The sequence below is a fragment of the Electrophorus electricus genome, chromosome 16 (genome assembly GCF_013358815.1).
Source record: "Electrophorus electricus isolate fEleEle1 chromosome 16, fEleEle1.pri, whole genome shotgun sequence".
Taxonomy (NCBI): domain Eukaryota; kingdom Metazoa; phylum Chordata; class Actinopteri; order Gymnotiformes; family Gymnotidae; genus Electrophorus; species Electrophorus electricus.
In genome coordinates, this window is record NC_049550.1 from 17,489,167 (window position 1) to 17,503,637 (window position 14,471).

At 43.7% G+C, this 14,471-nt stretch overlaps 5 non-coding genes and 6 pseudogenes across 5 annotated transcripts; all 11 read left to right on the forward strand.

The window, feature by feature from the left end:
• The first annotated feature begins 381 nt into the window (after window positions 1-381).
• LOC118242767 lies at window positions 382-500 on the forward strand. Its single transcript, XR_004777029.1, has one exon. It is a non-coding gene; the product is annotated as a 5S ribosomal RNA (ribosomal RNA).
• Window positions 501-2,898: 2,398 nt separating this feature from the next.
• On the forward strand, window positions 2,899-3,017 carry LOC118242805. The gene has a single exon (XR_004777051.1). It is a non-coding gene; the product is annotated as a 5S ribosomal RNA (ribosomal RNA).
• A 1,132-nt stretch (window positions 3,018-4,149) lies between these two features.
• LOC118242770 lies at window positions 4,150-4,267 on the forward strand (annotated as a pseudogene).
• Window positions 4,268-5,381: 1,114 nt separating this feature from the next.
• On the forward strand, window positions 5,382-5,491 carry LOC118242775 (annotated as a pseudogene).
• Window positions 5,492-6,606: 1,115 nt separating this feature from the next.
• On the forward strand, window positions 6,607-6,715 carry LOC118242776 (annotated as a pseudogene).
• A 1,120-nt stretch (window positions 6,716-7,835) lies between these two features.
• On the forward strand, window positions 7,836-7,944 carry LOC118242778 (annotated as a pseudogene).
• Window positions 7,945-9,063: 1,119 nt separating this feature from the next.
• Window positions 9,064-9,182, forward strand: LOC118242768. Its single transcript, XR_004777030.1, has one exon. It is a non-coding gene; the product is annotated as a 5S ribosomal RNA (ribosomal RNA).
• A 1,110-nt stretch (window positions 9,183-10,292) lies between these two features.
• LOC118242787 lies at window positions 10,293-10,411 on the forward strand. Its single transcript, XR_004777038.1, has one exon. It is a non-coding gene; the product is annotated as a 5S ribosomal RNA (ribosomal RNA).
• Window positions 10,412-11,373: 962 nt separating this feature from the next.
• On the forward strand, window positions 11,374-11,482 carry LOC118242773 (annotated as a pseudogene).
• Window positions 11,483-12,574: 1,092 nt separating this feature from the next.
• LOC113569199 lies at window positions 12,575-12,693 on the forward strand. Its single transcript, XR_003409716.2, has one exon. It is a non-coding gene; the product is annotated as a 5S ribosomal RNA (ribosomal RNA).
• A 968-nt stretch (window positions 12,694-13,661) lies between these two features.
• On the forward strand, window positions 13,662-13,770 carry LOC118242774 (annotated as a pseudogene).
• The last annotated feature ends 701 nt before the right edge of the window (window positions 13,771-14,471 follow it).

The following is a 14,471-nucleotide window of genomic DNA, read 5'->3' on the forward strand; positions in this document are numbered from 1 at the left end:
TTGCCCCGTTATTTTAACACCGCCAGAACACAACGCAGGATCACAAGCAGTAGACAGAATTATCGGGGTACAAAAGCTGGCTTGCTATTCTGAAACAGTGCGATTGTGCACAGCTGGGTCTCTTGAGTTGTCGCCTATTTGTTCACTGAACGTATGGATGAAGAGGTTGATAGCTGACGTTAGTTGTAGGAAGTAGTGTCCAATACAACGACACACTGTGATAATTATGCCAGAAAATGAGCTTCATATAATTGTAAGCAACGGATCATCGTGCATATTGCAGAGAGGAACAGCACGTTAAAGCAATGAAAAATGGCAAGCAAAAACACCAAAAGAATTGTGTAAGGCATTGTTTTATCCCTTCGAGAAGGGCTTTCCATCGCTTACGGCCTTACCACCCTGAACACGCCCGATCTCGTCCGATCTCGGAAGCTAAGCAGGGTCGGGCCTGATTAGTACTTGGATGGGATTCCGCCTGGGAATACCAGGTGCTGTAAGCTTTTCTTCTTAGCTGTGTTTCTTTTCAGGTTTTCCCCCTTTCACGTATTACGTAACTTCGTTCTTTATGTTTTATTTCATGCTTTCTTTCTTCATTTTATGTTTAGAACAGTAGCATTTTGGAATTTAGCAAGTGCGCCAGCTTCGCATAAACTTATGAATGTTTGTTTTATGCATTTCACCAAAACAATTCCATATTCATTTACTTTTACAACTCTTTCTCTTAACTCTATGTATTATGCGGTTTGTGTGTGCGAGCACTTTCGGACCAATTATGTAGGTGCGTTCGACCGCACGCGACTCAAAGCTTTTATTTACGGAAATGGAGGTAGGTTGCTTCGAGTTAAACTGCGTCCAGTAATTTTGGGATTAGAGCTTAGTTTTATTCTTGCATCCCATCCTACATTATATGTGCTATCTACATTTTAACGGGTTTTATTTTGGGAAGGGATAAACTAATTTTAGTTCCTGCGGCCGATGTTCCTGCGGCCAAGTCTCTCTCAAACCCCCCCCCCCCCCCACACACACACACACACACTGGAAATGCCATGTCAGTTTCTCACACACTCACACGCGCGCGCGCACACACACGCGCACACACACACACACACACTGGAAATTCCAAGCCAGTCTCTCACACAGACACACACACACACTGGTAGACACACACACACACACACACACACACACACACACTGGTAGATGTTTTTACAGTAAAGGTCCAGAGACCCAGTACTGCCGCTTGCCTCGTTATTTTAACACCGCCAGAACACAACGCAGGATCACAAGCAGTAGACAGAATTGTCGGGGTACAAAAGCTGGCTTGCTATTCTGAAACAGTGCGATTGTGCACAGCTGGGTCTCTTGAGTTGTCGCCTATTTGTTCACTGAACGTATGGATGAAGAGGTTGATAGCTGACGTTAGTTGTAGGAAGTAGTGTCCAATACAACGACACACTGTGATAATTATGCCAGAAAATGAGCTTCATATAATTGTAAGCAACGGATCATCGTGCATATTGCAGAGAGGAACAGCACGTTAAAGCAATGAAAAATGGCAAGCAAAAACACCAAAAGAATTGTGTAAGGCAGTCGTAAAGCCATGAAAAATGGCAAGCAAAAACACCAAAAGAATTGTGTAAGGCATTGTTTTATCCCTTCGAGAAGGGTTTCCACAGCTTACGGCCATACTAACCTGAACACCGTACGATCTCGGAAACTAAAGCGGGTCGGGCCTGGTTAGTACTTGGATGGTAGACAGCCTGGGAATACCAGGTGCTGTAAGCTTTTCTTCTTAGCTGTGTTTCTTTTCAGGTTTTCTCCCTTTCACGTATTACGTAACTTCGTTCTTTATGTTTTATTTCATGCTTTCTTTCTTCATTTTATGTTTAGAACAGTAGCATTTTGGAATTTAGCAAGTGCGCCAGCTTCGCATAAACTTATGAATCTTTGTTTTATGCATTTCACCAAAACAATTCCATATTCATTTACTTTTACAACTCTTTCTCTTAACTCTATGTATTATGCGGTTTGTGTGTGCGAGCACTTTCGGACCAATTATGTAGGTGCGTTCGACCGCACGCGACTCAAAGCTTTTATTTACGGAAATGGAGGTAGGTTGCTTCGAGTTAAACTGCGTCCAGTAATTTTGGGATTAGAGCTTAGTTTTATTCTTGCATCCCATCCTACATTATATGTGCTATCTACATTTTAACGGGTTTTATTTTGGGAAGGGATAAACTAATTTTAGTTCCTGCGGCCGATGTTCCTGCGGCCAAGTCTCTCTCAAACACCCCCCCCCCCACACACACACACTGGAAATGCCATGTCAGTTTCTCACACACTCACACGCGCGCGCGCACACACACGCGCACACACACACACACACTGGAAATTCCAAGCCAGTCTCTCACACAGACACACACACACACTGGTAGACACACACACACACACACACACACACACACACACACTGGTAGATGTTTTTACAGTAAAGGTCCAGAGACCCAGTACTGCCGCTTGCCTCGTTATTTTAACACCGCCAGAACACAACGCAGGATCACAAGCAGTAGACAGAATTGTCGGGGTACAAAAGCTGGCTTGCTATTCTGAAACAGTGCGATTGTGCACAGCTGGGTCTCTTGAGTTGTCGCCTATTTGTTCACTGAACGTATGGATGAAGAGGTTGATAGCTGACGTTAGTTGTAGGAAGTAGTGTCCAATACAACGACACACTGTGATAATTATGCCAGAAAATGAGCTTCATATAATTGTAAGCAACGGATCATCGTGCATATTGCAGAGAGGAACAGCACGTTAAAGCAATGAAAAATGGCAAGCAAAAACACCAAAAGAATTGTGTAAGGCATTGTTTTATCCCTTCGAGAAGGGCTTTCCATCGCTTACGGCCATACCACCCTGAGAACGCCCGATCTCGTCTGATCTCGGAAGCTAAGCAGGGTCGGGCCTGGTTAGTACTTGGATGGGATTCCGCCTGGGAATACCAGGTGCTGTAAGCTTTTCTTCTTAGCTGTGTTTCTTTTCAGGTTTTCCCCCTTTCACGTATTACGTAACTTCGTTCTTTATGTTTTATTTCATGCTTTCTTTCTTCATTTTATGTTTAGAACAGTAGCATTTTGGAATTTAGCAAGTGCGCCAGCTTCGCATAAACTTATGAATGTTTGTTTTATGCATTTCACCAAAACAATTCCATATTCATTTACTTTTACAACTCTTTCTCTTAACTCTATGTATTATGCGGTTTGTGTGTGCGAGCACTTTCGGACCAATTATGTAGGTGCGTTCGACCGCACGCGACTCAAAGCTTTTATTTACGGAAATGGAGGTAGGTTGCTTCGAGTTAAACTGCGTCCAGTAATTTTGGGATTAGAGCTTAGTTTTATTCTTGCATCCCATCCTACATTATATGTGCTATCTACATTTTAACGGGTTTTATTTTGGGAAGGGATAAACTAATTTTAGTTCCTGCGGCCGATGTTCCTGCGGCCAAGTCTCTCTCAAACACCCCCCCCCCCCCACACACACACACACTGGAAATAGCCATGTCAGTTTCTCACACACTCACACGCGCGCGCGCACACGCACGCACGCACACGCACGCACACACACACACACACACACACTGGAAATTCCAAGCCAGTCTCTCACACAGACACACACACACACTGGTAGACACACACACACACACACACACACACACACTGGTAGATGTTTTTACAGTAAAGGTCCAGAGACCCAGTACTGCCGCTTGCCTCGTTATTTTAACACCGCCAGAACACAACGCAGGATCACAAGCAGTAGACAGAATTAGTCGGGGTACAAAAGCTGGCTTGCTATTCTGAAACAGTGCGATTGTGCACAGCTGGGTCTCTTGAGTTGTCGCCTATTTGTTCACTGAACGTATGGATGAAGAGGTTGATAGCTGACGTTAGTTGTAGGAAGTAGTGTCCAATACAACGACACACTGTGATAATTATGCCAGAAAATGAGCTTCATATAATTGTAAGCAACGGATCATCGTGCATATTGCAGAGAGGAACAGCACGTTAAAGCAATGAAAAATGGCAAGCAAAAACACCAAAAGAATTGTGTAAGGCATTGTTTTATCCCTTCGAGAAGGGCTTTCCATAGGCTTACGGCCATACCACCCTCAACACCCAGATCTTGTCTGAGCTCGGAAGCTAAGCAGGGTCGGGCCTGGTTAGTACTTGGATGGGAGACCGCCTGGGAATACCAGGTGCTGTAAGCTTTTCTTCTTAGCTGTGTTTCTTTTCAGGTTTTCCCCCTTTCACGTATTACGTAACTTCGTTCTTTATGTTTTATTTCATGCTTTCTTTCTTCATTTTATGTTTAGAACAGTAGCATTTTGGAATTTAGCAAGTGCGCCAGCTTCGCATAAACTTATGAATCTTTGTTTTATGCATTTCACCAAAACAATTCCATATTCATTTACTTTTACAACTCTTTCTCTTAACTCTATGTATTATGCGGTTTGTGTGTGCGAGCACTTTCGGACCAATTATGTAGGTGCGTTCGACCGCACGCGACTCAAAGCTTTTATTTACGGAAATGGAGGTAGGTTGCTTCGAGTTAAACTGCGTCCAGTAATTTTGGGATTAGAGCTTAGTTTTATTCTTGCATCCCATCCTACATTATATGTGCTATCTACATTTTAACGGGTTTTATTTTGGGAAGGGATAAATTAATTTTAGTTCCTGCGGCCGATGTTCCTGCGGCCAAGTCTCTCTCAAACCCCCCCCCCCCCCCCACACACACACACACACTGGAAATACCATGTCAGTTTCTCACACACTCACACGCGCGCGCGCACACGCACGCACGCACACGCACGCACACACACACACACACACACACACACTGGAAATTCCAAGCCAGTCTCTCACACAGACACACACACACACACACACACACACACTGGTAGATGTTTTTACAGTAAAGGTCCAGAGACCCAGTACTGCCGCTTGCCCCGTTATTTTAACACCGCCAGAACACAACGCAGGATCACAAGCAGTAGACAGAATTATCGGGGTACAAAAGCTGGCTTGCTATTCTGAAACAGTGCGATTGTGCACAGCTGGGTCTCTTGAGTTGTCGCCTATTTGTTCACTGAACGTATGGATGAAGAGGTTGATAGCTGACGTTAGTTGTAGGAAGTAGTGTCCAATACAACGACACACTGTGATAATTATGCCAGAAAATGAGCTTCATATAATTGTAAGCAACGGATCATCGTGCATATTGCAGAGAGGAACAGCACGTTAAAGCAATGAAAAATGGCAAGCAAAAACACCAAAAGAATTGTGTAAGGCATTGTTTTATCCCTTCGAGAAGGGCTTTCCACAGCTTACGGCCATACCAACCTGAACACGTCCGATCTCGGAAAGCTAAGCAGGGTCGGGCCTGGTTAGTACTTGGATGGTAGACAGCCTGGGAATACCAGGTGCTGTAAGCTTTTCTTCTTAGCTGTGTTTCTTTTCAGGTTTTCCCCCTTTCACGTATTACGTAACTTCGTTCTTTATGTTTTATTTCATGCTTTCTTTCTTCATTTTATGTTTAGAACAGTAGCATTTTGGAATTTAGCAAGTGCGCCAGCTTCGCATAAACTTATGAATCTTTGTTTTATGCATTTCACCAAAACAATTCCATATTCATTTACTTTTACAACTCTTTCTCTTAACTCTATGTATTATGCGGTTTGTGTGTGCGAGCACTTTCGGACCAATTATGTAGGTGCGTTCGACCGCACGCGACTCAAAGCTTTTATTTACGGAAATGGAGGTAGGTTGCTTCGAGTTAAACTGCGTCCAGTAATTTTGGGATTAGAGCTTAGTTTTATTCTTGCATCCCATCCTACATTATATGTGCTATCTACATTTTAACGGGTTTTATTTTGGGAAGGGATAAACTAATTTTAGTTCCTGCGGCCGATGTTCCTGCGGCCAAGTCTCTCTCAAACACCCCCCCCCCCCCACACACACACTGGAAATGCCATGTCAGTTTCTCACACACTCACACGCGCGCGCGCACACACACGCGCACACACACACACACACACTGGAAATTCCAAGCCAGTCTCTCACACAGACACACACACACACTGGTAGACACACACACACACACACACACACACACACACACACTGGTAGATGTTTTTACAGTAAAGGTCCAGAGACCCAGTACTGCCGCTTGCCTCGTTATTTTAACACCGCCAGAACACAACGCAGGATCACAAGCAGTAGACAGAATTGTCGGGGTACAAAAGCTGGCTTGCTATTCTGAAACAGTGCGATTGTGCACAGCTGGGTCTCTTGAGTTGTCGCCTATTTGTTCACTGAACGTATGGATGAAGAGGTTGATAGCTGACGTTAGTTGTAGGAAGTAGTGTCCAATACAACGACACACTGTGATAATTATGCCAGAAAATGAGCTTCATATAATTGTAAGCAACGGATCATCGTGCATATTGCAGAGAGGAACAGCACGTTAAAGCAATGAAAAATGGCAAGCAAAAACACCAAAAGAATTGTGTAAGGCATTGTTTTATCCCTTCGAGAAGGGTTTTCCACAGCTTACGGCCATACTAACCTGAACACGTCCGATCTCGGAAACTAAGCAGGGTCGGGCCTGGTTAGTACTTGGATGGTAGACAGCCTGGGAATACCAGGTGCTGTAAGCTTTTCTTCTTAGCTGTGTTTCTTTTCAGGTTTTCCCCCTTTCACGTATTACGTAACTTCGTTCTTTATGTTTTATTTCATGCTTTCTTTCTTCATTTTATGTTTAGAACAGTAGCATTTTGGAATTTAGCAAGTGCGCCAGCTTCGCATAAACTTATGAATCTTTGTTTTATGCATTTCACCAAAACAATTCCATATTCATTTACTTTTACAACTCTTTCTCTTAACTCTATGTATTATGCGGTTTGTGTGTGCGAGCACTTTCGGACCAATTATGTAGGTGCGTTCGACCGCACGCGACTCAAAGCTTTTATTTACGGAAATGGAGGTAGGTTGCTTCGAGTTAAACTGCGTCCAGTAATTTTGGGATTAGAGCTTAGTTTTATTCTTGCATCCCATCCTACATTATATGTGCTATCTACATTTTAACGGGTTTTATTTTGGGAAGGGATAAACTAATTTTAGTTCCTGCGGCCGATGTTCCTGCGGCCAAGTCTCTCTCAAACACCCCCCCCCCACACACACACTGGAAATGCCATGTCAGTTTCTCACACACTCACACGCGCGCGCGCACACACACGCGCACACACACACACACACTGGAAATTCCAAGCCAGTCTCTCACACAGACACACACACACACTGGTAGACACACACACACACACACACACACACACACACACACACACACACACTGGTAGATGTTTTTACAGTAAAGGTCCAGAGACCCAGTACTGCCGCTTGCCTCGTTATTTTAACACCGCCAGAACACAACGCAGGATCACAAGCAGTAGACAGAATTGTCGGGGTACAAAAGCTGGCTTGCTATTCTGAAACAGTGCGATTGTGCACAGCTGGGTCTCTTGAGTTGTCGCCTATTTGTTCACTGAACGTATGGATGAAGAGGTTGATAGCTGACGTTAGTTGTAGGAAGTAGTGTCCAATACAACGACACACTGTGATAATTATGCCAGAAAATGAGCTTCATATAATTGTAAGCAACGGATCATCGTGCATATTGCAGAGAGGAACAGCACGTTAAAGCAATGAAAAATGGCAAGCAAAAACACCAAAAGAATTGTGTAAGGCATTGTTTTATCCCTTCGAGAAGGGCTTTCCACAGCTTACGGCCATACTAACCTGAACACGTCCGATCTCGGAAACTAAGCAGGGTCGGGCCTGGTTAGTACTTGGATGGTAGACAGCCTGGGAATACCAGGTGCTGTAAGCTTTTCTTCTTAGCTGTGTTTCTTTTCAGGTTTTCCCCCTTTCACGTATTACGTAACTTCGTTCTTTATGTTTTATTTCATGCTTTCTTTCTTCATTTTATGTTTAGAACAGTAGCATTTTGGAATTTAGCAAGTGCGCCAGCTTCGCATAAACTTATGAATCTTTGTTTTATGCATTTCACCAAAACAATTCCATATTCATTTACTTTTACAACTCTTTCTCTTAACTCTATGTATTATGCGGTTTGTGTGTGCGAGCACTTTCGGACCAATTATGTAGGTGCGTTCGACCGCACGCGACTCAAAGCTTTTATTTACGGAAATGGAGGTAGGTTGCTTCGAGTTAAACTGCGTCCAGTAATTTTGGGATTAGAGCTTAGTTTTATTCTTGCATCCCATCCTACATTATATGTGCTATCTACATTTTAACGGGTTTTATTTTGGGAAGGGATAAACTAATTTTAGTTCCTGCGGCCGATGTTCCTGCGGCCAAGTCTCTCTCAAACACCCCCCCCCCCACACACACACTGGAAATGCCATGTCAGTTTCTCACACACTCACACGCGCGCGCGCACACACACGCGCACACACACACACACACTGGAAATTCCAAGCCAGTCTCTCACACAGACACACACACACACTGGTAGACACACACACACACACACACACACACACACACACACACACACACTGGTAGATGTTTTTACAGTAAAGGTCCAGAGACCCAGTACTGCCGCTTGCCTCGTTATTTTAACACCGCCAGAACACAACGCAGGATCACAAGCAGTAGACAGAATTGTCGGGGTACAAAAGCTGGCTTGCTATTCTGAAACAGTGCGATTGTGCACAGCTGGGTCTCTTGAGTTGTCGCCTATTTGTTCACTGAACGTATGGATGAAGAGGTTGATAGCTGACGTTAGTTGTAGGAAGTAGTGTCCAATACAACGACACACTGTGATAATTATGCCAGAAAATGAGCTTCATATAATTGTAAGCAACGGATCATCGTGCATATTGCAGAGAGGAACAGCACGTTAAAGCAATGAAAAATGGCAAGCAAAAACACCAAAAGAATTGTGTAAGGCATTGTTTTATCCCTTCGAGAAGGGCTTTCCACAGCTTACGGCCATACCACCCTGAACACGCGCGATCTCGTCCGATCTCGGAAGCTAAGCAGGGTCGGGCCTTGTTAGTACTTGGATGGGAGACCGCCTGGGAATACCAGGTGCTGTAAGCTTTTCTTCTTAGCTGTGTTTCTTTTCAGGTTTTCCCCCTTTCACGTATTACGTAACTTCGTTCTTTATGTTTTATTTCATGCTTTCTTTCTTCATTTTATGTTTAGAACAGTAGCATTTTGGAATTTAGCAAGTGCGCCAGCTTCGCATAAACTTATGAATCTTTGTTTTATGCATTTCACCAAAACAATTCCATATTCATTTACTTTTACAACTCTTTCTCTTAACTCTATGTATTATGCGGTTTGTGTGTGCGAGCACTTTCGGACCAATTATGTAGGTGCGTTCGACCGCACGCGACTCAAAGCTTTTATTTACGGAAATGGAGGTAGGTTGCTTCGAGTTAAACTGCGTCCAGTAATTTTGGGATTAGAGCTTAGTTTTATTCTTGCATCCCATCCTACATTATATGTGCTATCTACATTTTAACGGGTTTTATTTTGGGAAGGGATAAATTAATTTTAGTTCCTGCGGCCGATGTTCCTGCGGCCAAGTCTCTCTCAAACCCCCCCCCCCCCCACACACACACACTGGAAATACCATGTCAGTTTCTCACACACTCACACGCGCGCGCGCACACGCACGCACGCACACGCACGCACACACACACACACACACACACACACACTGGAAATTCCAAGCCAGTCTCTCACACAGACACACACACACACACACACACACACACTGGTAGATGTTTTTACAGTAAAGGTCCAGAGACCCAGTACTGCCGCTTGCCCCGTTATTTTAACACCGCCAGAACACAACGCAGGATCACAAGCAGTAGACAGAATTATCGGGGTACAAAAGCTGGCTTGCTATTCTGAAACAGTGCGATTGTGCACAGCTGGGTCTCTTGAGTTGTCGCCTATTTGTTCACTGAACGTATGGATGAAGAGGTTGATAGCTGACGTTAGTTGTAGGAAGTAGTGTCCAATACAACGACACACTGTGATAATTATGCCAGAAAATGAGCTTCATATAATTGTAAGCAACGGATCATCGTGCATATTGCAGAGAGGAACAGCACGTTAAAGCAATGAAAAATGGCAAGCAAAAACACCAAAAGAATTGTGTAAGGCATTGTTTTATCCCTTCGAGAAGGGCTTTCCATCGCTTACGGCCTTACCACCCTGAACACGCCCGATCTCGTCCGATCTCGGAAGCTAAGCAGGGTCGGGCCTGGTTAGTACTTGGATGGGAGACCGCCTGGGAATACCAGGTGCTGTAAGCTTTTCTTCTTAGCTGTGTTTCTTTTCAGGTTTTCCCCCTTTCACGTATTACGTAACTTCGTTCTTTATGTTTTATTTCATGCTTTCTTTCTTCATTTTATGTTTAGAACAGTAGCATTTTGGAATTTAGCAAGTGCGCCAGCTTCGCATAAACTTATGAATCTTTGTTTTATGCATTTCACCAAAACAATTCCATATTCATTTACTTTTACAACTCTTTCTCTTAACTCTATGTATTATGCGGTTTGTGTGTGCGAGCACTTTCGGACCAATTATGTAGGTGCGTTCGACCGCACGCGACTCAAAGCTTTTATTTACGGAAATGGAGGTAGGTTGCTTCGAGTTAAACTGCGTCCAGTAATTTTGGGATTAGAGCTTAGTTTTATTCTTGCATCCCATCCTACATTATATGTGCTATCTACATTTTAACGGGTTTTATTTTGGGAAGGGATAAACTAATTTTAGTTCCTGCGGCCGATGTTCCTGCGGCCAAGTCTCTCTCAAACACCCCCCCCCCACACACACACACACACACACTGGTAGATGTTTTTACAGTAAAGGTCCAGAGACCCAGTACTGCCGCTTGTCTCGTTATTTTAACACCGCCAGAACACAACGCAGGATCACAAGCAGTAGACAGAATTGTCGGGGTACAAAAGCTGGCTTGCTATTCTGAAACAGTGCGATTGTGCACAGCTGGGTCTCTTGAGTTGTCGCCTATTTGTTCACTGAACGTATGGATGAAGAGGTTGATAGCTGACGTTAGTTGTAGGAAGTAGTGTCCAATACAACGACACACTGTGATAATTATGCCAGAAAATGAGCTTCATATAATTGTAAGCAACGGATCATCGTGCATATTGCAGAGAGGAACAGCACGTTAAAGCAATGAAAAATGGCAAGCAAAAACACCAAAAGAATTGTGTAAGGCATTGTTTTATCCCTTCGAGAAGGGTTTTCCACAGCTTACGGCCATACCAACCTGAACACGTCCGATCTCGGAAACTAAGCAGGGTCGGGCCTGGTTAGTACTTGGATGGTAGACAGCCTGGGAATACCAGGTGCTGTAAGCTTTTCTTCTTAGCTGTGTTTCTTTTCAGGTTTTCCCCCTTTCACGTATTACGTAACTTCGTTCTTTATGTTTTATTTCATGCTTTCTTTCTTCATTTTATGTTTAGAACAGTAGCATTTTGGAATTTAGCAAGTGCGCCAGCTTCGCATAAACTTATGAATCTTTGTTTTATGCATTTCACCAAAACAATTCCATATTCATTTACTTTTACAACTCTTTCTCTTAACTCTATGTATTATGCGGTTTGTGTGTGCGAGCACTTTCGGACCAATTATGTAGGTGCGTTCGACCGCACGCGACTCAAAGCTTTTATTTACGGAAATGGAGGTAGGTTGCTTCGAGTTAAACTGCGTCCAGTAATTTTGGGATTAGAGCTTAGTTTTATTCTTGCATCCCATCCTACATTATATGTGCTATCTACATTTTAACGGGTTTTATTTTGGGAAGGGATAAATTAATTTTAGTTCCTGCGGCCGATGTTCCTGCGGCCAAGTCTCTCTCAAACCCCCCCCACACACACACTGGAAATACCATGTCAGTTTCTCACACACTCACACGCGCGCGCGCACACGCACGCACGCACACACACACACACACACATACACACACACTGGAAATTCCAAGCCAGTCTCTCACACAGACACACACACACACACACACACACACTGGTAGATGTTTTTACAGTAAAGGTCCAGAGACCCAGTACTGCCGCTTGCCCCGTTATTTTAACACCGCCAGAACACAACGCAGGATCACAAGCAGTAGACAGAATTATCGGGGTACAAAAGCTGGCTTGCTATTCTGAAACAGTGCGATTGTGCACAGCTGGGTCTCTTGAGTTGTCGCCTATTTGTTCACTGAACGTATGGATGAAGAGGTTGATAGCTGACGTTAGTTGTAGGAAGTAGTGTCCAATACAACGACACACTGTGATAATTATGCCAGAAAATGAGCTTCATATAATTGTAAGCAACGGATCATCGTGCATATTGCAGAGAGGAACAGCACGTTAAAGCAATGAAAAATGGCAAGCAAAAACACCAAAAGAATTGTGTAAGGCATTGTTTTATCCCTTCGAGAAGGGCTCTCCATCGCTTACGGCCATACCACCCTGAACACGCCCGATCTCGTCCGATCTCGGAAGCTAAGCAGGGTCGGGCCTGGTTAGTACTTGGATGGGAGACCGCCTGGGAATACCAGGTGCTGTAAGCTTTTCTTCTTAGCTGTGTTTCTTTTCAGGTTTTCCCCCTTTCACGTATTACGTAACTTCGTTCTTTATGTTTTATTTCATGCTTTCTTTCTTCATTTTATGTTTAGAACAGTAGCATTTTGGAATTTAGCAAGTGCGCCAGCTTCGCATAAACTTATGAATCTTTGTTTTATGCATTTCACCAAAACAATTCCATATTCATTTACTTTTACAACTCTTTCTCTTAACTCTATGTATTATGCGGTTTGTGTGTGCGAGCACTTTCGGACCAATTATGTAGGTGCGTTCGACCGCACGCGACTCAAAGCTTTTATTTACGGAAATGGAGGTAGGTTGCTTCGAGTTAAACTGCGTCCAGTAATTTTGGGATTAGAGCTTAGTTTTATTCTTGCATCCCATCCTACATTATATGTGCTATCTACATTTTAACGGGTTTTATTTTGGGAAGGGATAAACTAATTTTAGTTCCTGCGGCCGATGTTCCTGCGGCCAAGTCTCTCTCAAACACCCCCCCCCCCCCCCCCCACACACACACACACACACTGGTAGATGTTTTTACAGTAAAGGTCCAGAGACCCAGTACTGCCGCTTGTCTCGTTATTTTAACACCGCCAGAACACAACGCAGGATCACAAGCAGTAGACAGAATTGTCGGGGTACAAAAGCTGGCTTGCTATTCTGAAACAGTGCGATTGTGCACAGCTGGGTCTCTTGAGTTGTCGCCTATTTGTTCACTGAACGTATGGATGAAGAGGTTGATAGCTGACGTTAGTTGTAGGAAGTAGTGTCCAATACAACGACACACTGTGATAATTATGCCAGAAAATGAGCTTCATATAATTGTAAGCAACGGATCATCGTGCATATTGCAGAGAGGAACAGCACGTTAAAGCAATGAAAAATGGCAAGCAAAAACACCAAAAGAATTGTGTAAGGCATTGTTTTATCCCTTCGAGAAGGGTTTTCCACAGCTTACGGCCATACCAACCTGAACACGTCCGATCTCGGAAACTAAGCAGGGTCGGGCCTGGTTAGTACTTGGATGGTAGACAGCCTGGGAATACCAGGTGCTGTAAGCTTTTCTTCTTAGCTGTGTTTCTTTTCAGGTTTTCCCCCTTTCACGTATTACGTAACTTCGTTCTTTATGTTTTATTTCATGCTTTCTTTCTTCATTTTATGTTTAGAACAGTAGCATTTTGGAATTTAGCAAGTGCGCCAGCTTCGCATAAACTTATGAATCTTTGTTTTATGCATTTCACCAAAACAATTCCATATTCATTTACTTTTACAACTCTTTCTCTTAACTCTATGTATTATGCGGTTTGTGTGTGCGAGCACTTTCGGACCAATTATGTAGGTGCGTTCGACCGCACGCGACTCAAAGCTTTTATTTACGGAAATGGAGGTAGGTTGCTTCGAGTTAAACTGCGTCCAGTAATTTTGGGATTAGAGCTTAGTTTTATTCTTGCATCCCATCCTACATTATATGTGCTATCTACATTTTAACGGGTTTTATTTTGGGAAGGGATAAATTAATTTTAGTTCCTGCGGCCGATGTTCCTGCGGCCAAGTCTCTCTCAAACCCCCCCCACACACACACTGGAAATACCATGTCAGTTTCTCACACACTCACACGCGCGCGCGCACACGCACGCACGCACACACACACACACACACACTGGAAATTCCAAGCCAGTCTCTCACACAGACACACACACACACACACACACACACACACTGGTAGATGTTTTTACAGTAAAGGTCCAGAGACCCAGTACTG